Genomic DNA, 12,539 nt, shown 5'->3' with positions numbered 1-12,539 from the left:
AAGCGTAAAGACAAGGACGGGCATCCGAGGCCCAAAACTGACGACAAAGCCTCTTCTAGGCCAGTCACCGGTTCTCCGGTTTTCAGTGAGGCACCTTCACAGCCCCTGACTACCGCTTCTGCAGAACCACAGGCCGCCCCCGACCCCCATGTGGAGATGGCTGGGCCTTCGGACACACTAGCTTTTCAGCAGATCGAAACCGATCCTGCAGAGGGATCGGAGTACCTGAGCTACCCGCAGCTTCAGAGGGTGTCTTCAGACCTACTCAGCTAAGCATTAAACCCTCTTCTAAGTCAAAGCCTCCTTTAAAAACTAAGAAACAAGTACAGCATTCTCCAGGACAGGCCTCCATGCCTAAGAAACAAATGCTCAAAATGGCCGAAGACCTAATCACTCTGATCAGGGGTTCCCATCCCCCACCTGATAAAAGGATAGACAGGATGCAGATTGATTCATCTGACCATGGGTCCATTTCCTCAGATTCATCCTCAGACCTGGGATACTCTTTACTCCCTTATGAGGATTCTGATGGTGAGGAATCTATTCCATCAACCTCTCCGCCCGAGGACTACTCCTTTGGGGAAACCTTACTTTACCATAAGGGAGCATTTCCATTGGGAAGGCCAGGATTATTCAGAATCCAAGAAAAGGCTCTGAGACTTCCTATTATTACCTCAACACAGACCCCTGGCTATTCCGCCAGTGCTAGATATTGTGGATGATGTGTACACTGAATCCAGCTTAAATCCTGATTCCTTACCTCCAGCTCCACATATTAGAGAGTCCCTGACTCTCACAAATTTCTGTATAAAAGCCCTGTTGCTGATCCTGAAACTATTTCTCAGGGACCCAAAGGGGCTAAGGCCTCATCAGCAAAGAACCCAGTTCCCTCTGACAGAGATTCCAGAGCACTAGACAGATGGGGAAAGAAAGTATGTACGTCTACAACTTTAGCAATGAGAGCTTTATATTGCCAGTTTCACATGCTAAAATATCAGCAATTTTTGATGTTTCAGTTAAAACAAAAATGCTTCCAGATACAGATCCTCCTAATTTTAAAGAAATGCAGGATTTATTGCATGCAGCTGAACAAGTGGGAAAGCATACTTTGCAATGTGGTTTTGATTTCTTTAGAGGCCTCATGCAGAGCAGCAGTTACAGGCTCTGTCATTAGAAGACATGCATGGTTAAAAGAACATACGTTACCAGATCATGTTAAAGCTAAATTACTGGATGCACCTTTACAGCAGGATGTTTTATTTGGAGTTAAGGCAGAAGAGGTATTAAAGAAAATGGAGGATAAGGCAAAATCTATGCAAACAATGCAGGATTTCTTACAGGTTCAGCCGCCTCGATTTAGTAGAAACTGGCCGACAAATAATTGGTCCTTTCCAGTTAATGACAGACTTCAAAGGGGCAGATACAGACTGCCAAGAGGTAGAGGTCAACCACAAGGTCCTTACAGGCCTTGACAATGGGGTGCATCAGGCCAGAAAGAAGGGGAAGACAGGCACCAACCATATAAAAAACAGCCCCAATGACTTCCCACTCCAGCTGCCAAACAACTCACTCTTGGCAGCCCCTTTGGGAGGAAAACTGGCACTTTTTTATCACAATTGGCATATGATCACCCAAGACAAATGGGTTCTCAATATCATTTCAAAAGGTTACAGGTTCCACTTTCACACTCTGCCAAGATTAAAAGGAATACCAAATCTGCCACTAAGTCAATGGGCAGAGGCCCAAAAACAAATTATGGCACTCATGAACATGGGAGCTATTCAAAAGGTACCACCACAGGAACAAGGGCAAGGATTTTACTCAAGACTCTTTCTGGTTCCCAGAAAGGACAAAGCCTGGAGGCCCATTCTGGATCTTTCTTCACTAAACACTTACCTGGATGTTCCAAAATTCAAAATGTTGACACTACAGCAGCTTCTTCCCATGCTGGGCAAGAAAGCTTGGCTCGTGACTTTGGACCTCAAGGAGGCATACCTGCATGTCCCTATCAGACAAAACTGCAGAAGATACCTCAGGTTCTTAGCTGGTCCAATGCACTATCAATTCTCTGCACTGCCCTTTGGCTTATCTACTGTGCCCAGGGTCTTCACAAAGTGCCTGGCACCAGTAATTGCATTTTGCAGACAAAAAGGAATTCAAATTTACCCATACCTGGACGACTGCCTGATTTCAAGCAGAGAGCAAGGACATTCTTCTACAGCATCTGGCGTTTGTAAAAAAAAGTTAAGTTGCCTGGGTACACAGTAAATGTCAAAACTAGTGCCCTCACAAGAGATATTATTCCTGGGTGCCAGCTTGAACACAACGGCCCAGATGGCTTTTCTCACGCCAGATAAGCAAGGACAACTGACTCAATACTTTCAACTGATGGCAACAAAGACCCAACTCCCTGCAAGAAAGTTCTGCAGGCCTAGGGCTTCATGGCATCTTGCATAATACTAATTCCATATGCCAGACTGCATATGAGGAAACTACAATGGTACCTAAAGAATGTATGGTCTCAACACCATCAAAGTTTGGAAACGGTTATACCACTAATACCTTGCCTTCAACAGGAGTTTCGATGGTGGGCTCAAGCTTGTCACCTCAGCAAGGGACAGCCTTTCACTCAACCCACAGCCAGGCAAACACTGACAACAGATGCATCTGATTACGCCTGGGGAGCACACATGGCAGGAAAATGTATTCAGGGCAAGTGGCCCACAGAACAAAGGCATCTTCACATCAATCAAAAAGAGATGCTAGCTGTACAAAATGCCCTTATAGCTTTCAAGGACCTGCTGCATCCAGGACAACTTCTACTAAAGACAGACAACAGTACAGTTATGTGGTACATAAACAAGCAAGGGGGCACTCACTCCTACCCCACTGCAGACAAGCCATGACCTTGTGGAACACAGCTATAAACTATCAAGTTCATCTACAAGCACAATTCCTGCCAGGAGAGAAAAACACACTGGCAGACGACTTAAGCAGAAATATCCTGGATCCCTACGAATGGGAATTGAATCCTCAAATATTCAGAATGATAACAAAGAAATGGTGGAGCCCGGACATAGATCTGTTTGCCTCCCCAATGAATTGCCATCTAAAGAAATTCTGCTGGAGTTATCATCCACAAGTATGGAAAGTGGATGCCCTCTCAGCTGGACAAACCTACAAGTATATGCTTTTCCACCACTGTCTCTTCTCCCAAAGGTACTCATAAAAGCCAGGCAAGAAGAGCCAAAAATGATCCTGATTGCACCAGACTTGGCCACGCCAGCACTGGTACCCAATCTTAAAAAAACTTAGCACAAGGACCACCATGGATTTTGCCTCGAATACCACATCTGCTGTCGCAGCACAACAATCAGTTACTCCACAGCCAGCTAAAGACACTAAACCTAACTGCATGGAAGATTCCCTAGCCATGCAAGCAAATGCCTCTCTCCAAAGCAGTTATGGATGTCATTCTGGAGGCCAGAAGGCCTGGTACCAGGAAAGCCTACTCGAATAAATGGAAGAGATTCTGTGCCTGGAACCAGGCTCACAGCCTTGATCCTCTTGTGCCAAACATTCCTCGGATACTACAATATTTGACTGAGATAATGGACAAAGGCCTTTGCTTTTCATCCATCAAGATCCATGCCTCTGCCATCTCCGCACATTATAACACTGATCCACCAATTTTCTCTAATCCTTTGCTAAAACAGTACCTCAGAGGGGCTAAAAACATAAGACCGCCCTGTAGAGCACCTACTCCAACTTGGGACCTCAACTTTGTTTTGGAAAAATTAACTTTACCACCTTTTGAACCAGCTAGCACGGCAGAATTAAAATACATTTCTTGGAAAACTGCTCTGCTCCTGGCAATAACTTCTGCAAGAAGAGTTTCAGAATTACAGGCACTAATAGCAGTGGAACCTTTCTTCATTTTCCACCAGGACAGGGTGTCCTTAAGAACTAACCCTACGTTTATGCCTAAGGTAGTTTCAAGTGCGTCTCTAAACCAAGCCATTCACTTGCCTACTTTTTATCCAAAACCACAGAGTAAAGGGGAAAGACTACTGCATTTATTGGACATTCACAGGCAGTTACGCTTCTACTTGGACAAAACCAAAGCTTTCAGAAAATCTGAGCAATTATTGGTAGCATATGCTGCAGCAGCACAGGGAAAAGCTATTTCAAAACAGACTATTTAAATGGATAGGACATTGCATACGTTTCTGCTATACGCACCATGGAAAACCTGTGCCTAACAGCATTCGATCTCACTCCACCAGGGCAACAGCCACTTCAACTGCCTACCTCAGAAGAGTACCTACCAGGGTTATTTTGGAAGCAGCAACATGTAGTTCTGTGCATACCTTCACCAAGCATTACCATCTGCCTCTATACTCTAAATCGAGAGCTGGCTTTGCCGCTGCAGGGCCTTATAGCCACCCCTAATGCCTTATAGAACCAACCACCCTACCTCACCTTTGGGATTCTACCCAAGTGTAATTACTGCAGCAGTGTCACATGATGAACATAATACAGTTTTGTACCTACCATAAATGTAGATGTTAGAGTGTAGACACTGCTGCAGTCCAGGTTACCCTCCCTTTTTCCCCTCTTACTGGCTAGTACGTACCTAGTTCCTCTACCTTTTACTACCTATGGGGAGTATTTGCTGGTAGCTGAAAGTATGTTTGCATTTCTTATGTATGTTTTATTAGCAATTTGAATTTCCTACCTATTTGGGGGCACCTGACATCTGGGGCAAGAAAAACTGAAGAAAATGGCGTCGGCTGCATCTTATGTACCCCTGTCGCACTGACATCAGGGAGGAGGCGACTGCAACCGACACCGGACCAAGACTTTGGAACTCAGGCTGACTGGGGAACCGCCTGACGACTGGGGAACCGCCTGACAGCAGGGTAACCCAAGTGTAATGACTGCAGCAGTGTTAGGGAAAGATGGATGCAGCTTTTCCTCTTGCATCCTGTAAGAGCTGTCCGAATGTTTGGTTTCTAGTGGTGTCCACTTGCGTGTTTTTCTCATTTTGAGGGATTTCAAGGTGACTAAAGGATGAACTAGAGATAAACTAGGAAGCTGCAAAGTCATATGCTTCCTGGAGTTTTGCCAGGTCAGCCATTCCTTTGTCAGACTAGCCATTCACCTCCAGTATTGCTTTTCAATAGTGAGTGAAAGCAGAATAGCTCTGACATGGAAGAGATGTTGGATGCAGCTGCCTTGGTGATGGAGTAGTAAGGGAAAATTTCATTTACTGCCAACAGTAGAGGTCTTGTATCGCTGTTGCAGTATTTATCACAGTAGGGATCTCCTGCCAAGGATAGCTCAATGTTTGGCTATTATACAAAAGCCTTTAGATCTTCTATGTGACGTACATCACACGTATATGATCCCTGTGCAGCACGTAGGATGTAAAGGCGACGTACAGGCGCAGTTACTCCTAGCTTCTTTGCTGGCAGCCTGAATGGCATCATCGCTTATTGGTCTGAATGCCCTTTTGCTGTGCTGAATACCTTGCTGTTAAGTTCCCTGTTGGGTTCTGTCTCAATTTTTTTTTTTTTTTCTCCTTCTTTTTTTGGTTACCTAATGTTCATGTCGTCCAAGAAGGGAAAATGTAAGCGTGGGAGGTAGATTCCCTTTCAGGATCATCTTTAACAGTGTCTGTTTTTTTTTTGTCTGGGTGCTTTCTGCGACCGTAATCCTGTAGCATTTGTAAAGTGTTTGTGCCTAAGACTCATAGAAGTTGTTTGTTTTTCATGTTCGTCTCTATCTTGAGAGCAAGAGGCTTAAACTATGAGCCCAAGGTAACATGGTGGAATCTCCTAACCATGGGGTATCATTAAGCAAGAAGGCCAATAAATCTGTGGCAGCTTCTTTGGCTGTCCAGCCTGCAACCGATGTTTCTCAAAGCGTTGATAGCTCTGTAGGCCATCTGGTGTCTACGTCTGATTCCTCTACAGTTACCTCATTGGAGGCAGGCATGGATCATTCCTTTTGTACTTCCTCTGAGACTCTGCAGGCATCTGCTGTGGACATCGAGGGGGAAACACTGTTGATAATCTTCGAGTGCCATATAGATATTCCACAGATTCTGGTCAGGGAAGAGGTTCTGAGTACTCTTAATCTCGTTGAGGGTTAGGGCTGACATCCCTACCAAGAAAAAGCAGAAGACTAATAATACCTCTATGTGCCCCAACGACCCTCAAAGGGAATGGAGTTTTTTTCAGGGCCTGTTTAATGCGTTAATGGCACTGAAGCCTTCCCAAGGGTGTTTGTGCCTTCTCTTCCTTGAACTCCTCCTTCCAAATGGACTAGAAATGGATTCTTCATAAGAGGCATCAGAGTTTGATGGGTCCCTGTCCTACTCTTCCCAGATGCCTTTGTTTATGGCTCTGATGAGGAAGAGTCCATTAGTTCTGAGTCTCCTTTTAACGGATTGTCTCACAGAGATCCTATTGCTAGAATGATGGAGTACTTTTAAGTGGGATTCTTCTCAAGTGTGTTGTATCCAGAAAAAGGAGTATGAGCTGCTTCAGGTGGACTCTTGTAAACCTTCTGCAGTACCTCCTATGTTGGCTGCTTTGTTAGACACCTTTGTAGCTGTTTCTCAGTCTCCTGATTTTCAGCCTCCTGCTTCAAAGAAACCTGACCGGTTCTGTAGGTTTCCTGAAGATTGTCAGTTCATGTTTGTGTCCTTCTGCTGACCCTGCTGTGGTGTCAGCCTCCTTTGACAAATGTTCTAAACTTTTGCCCTCTTTCAGGCTTTTGCTTTTAGATAAGGGTGGTAGGGCAGTGGAGAGAATTGTTACAGTTTATACTGTTTCTTCTTTTGCTTTTAAGGCCATCAGTTACCAGACCAATATGACCAGATATGCTTTGATCTTGATTTCCCAGACTTGTCCGGTTATTTCCGACCTTCCTGATACTGAAGCAGAATCTTCTGCTCTGCCTGTTTTGGGATGTTCTTCGTGTTTCACTGTTGCAGTCATTACATTTGGGTTATCTGCTTGCAGGCAGCCCTCAGTCGGCCTGATTAACAAAGTCTTGGGTCCTGCGTCGGTTCTGTCGCTTCTTCCATGACATCAGGTCGTCAGGGGTATAAAACATGCAGCCGACGCCATTACATCAGTCTTTCTTGCTCTGCAGTGCCCGAAGCAGAAGCAGTTCGCAAGTGCCGGTCGGCCGACTCCTGAAATTTTTGTTTGAGTTTCCGAACAGAAGTCTTCAACTAAAGCTAAGTATCCTGTTGGGGAAACCTTTTTCTTGATCTTTGCCGATGTCAGTAAAAGTTAATAATTGCACTACTTGTGGAAAGCAAATACCTCATAAAGATTTTTTTCGTACTGTATTTCTTGCCTAGGCCCTGACCACAACATACCTTGCTGTCGGTTTTGTACTTTATTTAATCAGCGCACTATCCGTCGGTACATTTTCGCTTCTAAATATTTAATTTCTCTGTAATTATCCAGTAATGTCATCTGTTGGCCATCCGACTACCGGGATTCTGAAAAAAACACAAATATAAAGACAGAGACAGGCTGCAGAGGTCCAAAACTGCCGACGACGCTTCTCCAAGCCAGACACCAGTTTGCCGGTATTCAGTGAGGCGCTTTCCCAGCCCCTGATGCTCGCTACTTTTGATTCGCAGGCCTCTACTGAGACCCATTTGGAGTCCGGTATGCCGCGAGATGCTTTAATTATGGAACCCGTGGATGTCTCTACCTTGGATGGGTCTGGAGCCGCTGTGCAGGCACCGGCTTCTGAGGGTGTATTCAGGCCTACGGACTTGCATATTAAACCAACGCCTCCTTCACTTAGGCCTAAATCTCGAACCATGCCTAAAAAAACGACACCCAGGCCACATGCTTGGGCCTCTATGCCTAAAAAACAAATAAGAATGGCTGAATATTTTAATAACTCTAATCAGGGGTAGCCAACCCCCCCCCCCTTTCTAAGAGGCCTAGGACTGAGCCAGCCCCCCTTTCTAAGAGGCCTAGGACTGAGCCAGCCCCCCTTTCTAAGAGGCCTAGGACTGAGCCAGCCCCCCTTCTAAGAGGCCTAGGACTGAGCCAGCCCCCCTTTCTAAGAGGCCTAGGACTGAGCCAGCCCCCCTTTCTAAGAGGCCTAGGACTGAGCCAACCCCCCTTTCTAAGAGGCCTAGGACTGAGCCAGCCCCCCTTTCTAAGAGGCCTAGGACTGAGCCAACCCCCCTTTCTAAGAGGCCTAGGACTGAAGTTGTTTATGAATCTTCTGATCAGGATTCCTCCAGAGGCAGGGGAGGGGTGGTAATTCTGGTAGACGCTGCCCTAGGGGCAGAGGAGGCTCGTGTAACCAGGGAGACCGCGATTCCTTTCGTGGTTCTTCCTACCAACGCTCCTTTTGGGAGGCCCAACTGTGCATTTCCAGAGCCAGTCGGGGGTCGCATTTCACTATACCCAAGAGGCCTGGCAAAATATCAGTCAGGACCAATGGGTATTAAAATAGTTTCCGGAGTATATTGCATTCCCTTCTCTTCAGCTCCCCCCGATCAAAAAAATCCCAGATGTTCCACCCAATCAAAGGGATTTCACAGCTTCAGATATTTTAAAGCTGCTAGAAAAAGGAGCCATCCAGCATGTCCCCTCAGACCAGTTCGGATTAGGGACTTACTCCAGATTCTTTTTGGTGCCGAAAAGGACAGGGGAGCTGAGACCCATTTTGAATCGCAGTGGAAATGAAATAAAACGCTTGTCAGCACAGAGACAGTAGCTTTATGAAATCCAAAAGCCAATAGTTTAAATCCAAAGCCAATAACTACTGGCTTCTGGATTTAAACTATTGGCTTTTGGATTTCATAAAGCTACTGTCTCTGTGCTGACACAGCGTTTTATTTTATTTCCACTTTTTGGAGTTATCTGCCTGCTGCTGTCTTGTGGGCCATTTTGGATCTCAGAAGATTGAACACCCATGTGAAGAAGTCCAAGTTCCGAATGGTCACGTTGCAATCTATTCTCCCATTGTTGGGAAAAGAAGTGTGGATGTGCTCCATCGAACTCAAGGATGCTTACTACCATATAAAGATGGACAGGGCATCCAGCAGTCATCTAGGCTTCTGGCTGGGAGCCAGTCATTTTCAATTTCGTGCCCTGTCCTTTGGTCTCACCACAGCCTCGAGGGTGTTTAGCAAATGCATGGCAGTGGTAACGGCTCACTTGAATCATCAGGGATTCAAAGTGTTTCCGTACCTGGATGACTGGCTCCTTTCTGCCACCACCAGGCATCTACTCCTACAAACCAGAGATGCCATGATCAAACTGTGTCAACAATTGGGCATCACTCTCTAAATTGGGAAATGTCTGTCTTGTTTCCCTCGCAGCGTGTCACCTTTATAGGCGCCGAGTTAGACACTGTGCTCATGAGGGCGTTTTTACCACTAGAAAGGTTCCAAAGTTTACAACAGCAGGTGTACGCATTACTCCCTTTGAGAAGAGTGAAGGCAAGATTGATCCTCAAATTGTTGGACGATGGCTGCTACAATTCTGTTGGTTCCTTTGGCGAGGTTACACATGAGGCTCCTTCAATTGCTACTCTTCGCCCAGTGGTTTCTGCAACATCTTCTGCCTTCTCATCTCATAATAATCAGACCGGTGCAGGCACGATCTGCACTGATGGCTTTACACCAGCAACCTCGACGCGGGAAAACCTTTTATTCCGTCCCCTCCAGTTGCCACAGAGACTACGGACGCCTCCCAGATGGGGTGGGCGGGTGGGGTATTGTCTAGGCAGGACAGTCCAAGGCACTTGGCAGGAACACGAGATGCATCTGCATATCATTGTCCTGGAGATGAGAGCAGTGCTACTAACGTTGCAAGCAATTCAGAGCTTTCTCCCTTTCGGGACAATTGCGATCCACACCGACAATATGTCGGTGGTATGGTATCTAAACAAACTGGGAGGAACCAAGTCATACCCCCTTTGCAGAGAGGCCATGCGAGTGTGGCAGTGGCTTCCCAACGTTTTCTTGTAGCAATGCACTTTCTGGGGAAGTCCAATGTGATTGCCATTAAGTTGAGCAGAGCTATTCTGATGCCTCACGACTGGTCCCTGAACAATCAGGTTGCGGTGCAGATTTTCCACAGGTAGGTTGCAGCAAGGCTGAACCCATTTGCCAGCCCCCCCAATACCAAATGCAGCAGCTACTTCACCCTTATCCCCCCCTCAGGGGGAGTCACCCAGGAACGCTCTAGTTCACAGTTGGCCCTCTGGTCTACTGTATGCCTTCCCTCCTGTTCCTCTGCTGACAAAGGTTATTCAGAAAGTGCAATCTTTGGGAAGCAAAATGATTTTGATTGCTCCACACTGGCCTCGTCAAATTTGGTTCCCCTTTCTCCATCCTTACCTAGTGGACGCCCTCTGGATTCTGGACCCTCAACCAGATCTCCTGACTCGTATGTCAGGGCAGCTCCATCCCTCTCTTCAGACCCTCCAGTTGACAGCCTGGCTCCACCACTTACATCATTAGTCAGGCTTCATCATTTTTCGCCGGGTGTGGTTCATATTCTGTCTTCCTCCCATAAGCCTTCCACCAGAAAAATTTATTCCAGCAAATGGAAGAGATGCATGCAAGACAAATTGATCCTTGTGCAGCTCCAGTTTCATCAGTCCTGAAGTTCCTCTCCATGCTTTTCAACCAAGGATCAGCGGCCACAACTATTAAGGTCCAGTTGGCGGCTATTTCCACTTTTCAAGTTGCGGATGAGCCTAGTCTCATGGCACATAGACTTTGTAAGGCATTGCTGAAGGGCTCTATGCTGCTTCGTCCTCCAGTTTTTGAACCAGTTATGCCTTGGGACTTAAATTTTGTTCTACAATGTCTTACTTTGCCTCCCTTTGAGCCTGCAGCCACTTGTGATTTAAAATATTTGACTTGGAAGACAATCTTTTTAGTAGCCATCACGTCAGCTAGACGTGTCTCGGAGCTTCAAGCCTTGTCAGACCACCTTACTTGATTTTTCATAAGGACAGGGTTTCTCTCAGACCAAACCCTTCCTTTCTACCGAATGTGGCTTCCCGTTAGTAATCTAAACCAATCCATTGAACTACCTGTATTCTTTCCAGAGTTCTCGAACAAGGTAGAATTTAGATTTCATCAGCTGGATCTGCACAGACAATTACGATTCAGTTTACATAGAACGAAGGATCTCAGAAAATCGGATCAGTTTGTCTCATTTTCAGAAAACAGGATTGGGTCTCCTGTTTCCAAAGTTACCTTGTCTAGATGGATTTCTAGTTGTATTTCATTCATTTATGCTTCAGGTGGCAGGGATTTACCATTTAGAGTGAAGGCTCATTCTACCCGATCTGTGTCTACATCTACAGCCTTTCAGGCCAGGTTGTCTATGGATGATATTTGTGATGTGGCTACATGGGCATCTCCTCACACCTTTGTTGCTCACTACAAGTTAGATATGGTGTCCAGAGGCAGGTCTTTCTTTGGTTCCACAGTGCTCAGGAGTATTTTCCACTGAGCCTCCCAGATTTCAGGTGCTGGGGATGCTGTCCCACGGGTAAGAATGTAGGCGAGATTGGACTACATAACATCAAGAAGTTATGTACTCACCATAACGTTCCATGTATGTAGACCATCTCGCCTCACATTCTTACTAACCCCCCCCCCTCCTTCCCCCATCCTGGAGGACCTAGGGGTTAGGTATGGTTTCAAATTCCTTTCTGGTTAGTATGTTCTTCCTTCTCTATATGTTGTGGTGTGAGGAGAAGTGAATGATTAGCTTGCAGCAAACAAGATCTGGGGAAAGGGAGCAGTGCAGCATGGGATACCTTCTTAGCCCAGCCAATTGAAAGACTTCGAGCTAGAGTATAGCCGAGTCGGAGCCGAGGTTTGGCTCCGAGCCCACAGGTAAGAATGTGAGGCGAGATGGACTACATACATCGAATGTTATGGTGAGTACATAACTTCTTGATTTAAAAGAAGCATACCTGCACATCCCAATCAGGGAGTCTTGCAGAAGATACCTATGCTTCAAAGCAGGCTACACGCACGATCAATTCTCTGCACTGCCCTTTGTAAATACCCTGGGCGCAGTAGATAAGCCAAAGTGGCTAGCTCCAGTTATTGTTGCAGGCAAAGAAATATTCAGCTATACCCATACCTGGACGATTGTCTAATTCAGGCAGAAAGCCAGGACATATTTTTGAATCGTCTGGCCTTTTTACAAAGGGTTCTAACTTGTCTGGAGTACACCATAAACAAAAAGAAATCACACCTGGTACCTTGTCAAATTATATTCCTAGGAGCAAGCTTGAAAACAACTTCCCAGATGGCTTACCTCACGCCCGAGAAACAAATTCATTTGACAGCCTACTTCAAACGAGTGGCCACAAAAACCCTGCTATCTGCAAGACTAATACTGCAAGCCTTTGGGGTTCATGGCCTCCTGCATTCTTCTAATTCCATATGCAAGATTTCATATCAGGAAACTGCAATGGTATCTAAAAAGCCTATGGTGTCAACATTCTCAGGA

General features: G+C 45.9%; 1 protein-coding gene across 1 annotated transcript in view; it reads left to right on the top strand.

Annotated features, from left to right (window-relative positions):
* The window catches only part of ADRM1 (ADRM1 26S proteasome ubiquitin receptor), a 420,397-nt gene that overhangs the window by 96,758 nt on the left and 311,100 nt on the right, over window positions 1-12,539 (top strand). The window lies entirely within an intron of this gene.

This window comes from Protopterus annectens, chromosome 12.part0 (genome assembly GCF_019279795.1).
Source record: "Protopterus annectens isolate FY-2018-M chromosome 12.part0, PAN1.0, whole genome shotgun sequence".
Classification (NCBI taxonomy): Eukaryota; Metazoa; Chordata; order Ceratodontiformes; family Protopteridae; genus Protopterus; species Protopterus annectens.
The sequence above is the reverse complement of the archived record's forward strand: the minus strand, read 5'-3'. Positions and strand labels throughout refer to the sequence as shown.